The 913-nt window shown below is 33.7% G+C and overlaps 1 pseudogene; it reads right to left on the bottom strand.

Annotated features, from left to right (window-relative positions):
• LOC119587370 overlaps window positions 1-913 on the bottom strand; it is a 33,850-nt pseudogene that overhangs the window by 27,651 nt on the left and 5,286 nt on the right.

Below are 913 nucleotides of genomic sequence, written 5' to 3'. Positions count from 1 at the left end.
ATTTTTTTTTTTTTCCGAAGAATTCACAAAAGTAATGTAAAAAAAATGTAAAATTTTAAATGAATCCATTAAAAGACAAAGTACAAATTTTAGAAATTTAAACCCCCTAGGACCCGATGTGTACCATCACGTAATGAAAAAATTTAAAACAGGTTCAGGGGAATTCATACTAATAATGTAAAAAATAACAATACAAAAATAAATTTTTACTAAAAGAAAAGTATAATTTGCTTGGGGGAGACAGGGAGCTTTGTACTGTGTGTCCCAGGCCCGCCTCACACACAGCATGGCTAATTAAGTAAGCCTATTCCCTTCTTTTGGGGCCATGAGATGGCAGGAAGCATTGGGATCCTGGGTTATAAACAAAAAATTTTCTTTACTTACTGCACTAAAGACGGTAGCAGGCAGTCTTACTGCCCTTTCTGTGCCGTGCACTTTTCAACTAACCCCTCCAAGCTGTCCCCCAGGGCCCTGTTATGGTAAGTAAAAAAAATTTTAAATAAAAGACATCAAAAAAACATAAAACTACTTTTAAAACCCTTTTAAAAATATACTTCTTATAACTTATTAGTAAACTTGAACATTTATTAGGAGTATCAGTATTCAAACCCTTTTTTGTTTTTGAAAAAAAATTCTTAGGCCATCATAATTTTACTGGCCTACCATCCTTAATTTCTCTGTGTTTTTTAAATTTAACAAAACAAGTTATATGTATATATTTAGCCACTGAACTGTTTTTTGTGTCTATTTTAGACAGACACTTAAAAACATGCACCATTCATTCAAGTGAACAGAATTAAAAAGTCGAAAAGTACTTTCATGGATTCCACCCCTGGGCCACAAAGACTAGGACACTTTAAATACTGAATATGCACGCACGCACACCACACCCCCAAGCTAAACACACTTAGCA

Source organism: Penaeus monodon, chromosome 22 (assembly GCF_015228065.2).
Source record: "Penaeus monodon isolate SGIC_2016 chromosome 22, NSTDA_Pmon_1, whole genome shotgun sequence".
Taxonomy (NCBI): domain Eukaryota; kingdom Metazoa; phylum Arthropoda; class Malacostraca; order Decapoda; family Penaeidae; genus Penaeus; species Penaeus monodon.
This window is presented reverse-complemented; position numbering and strand designations above follow the sequence as displayed.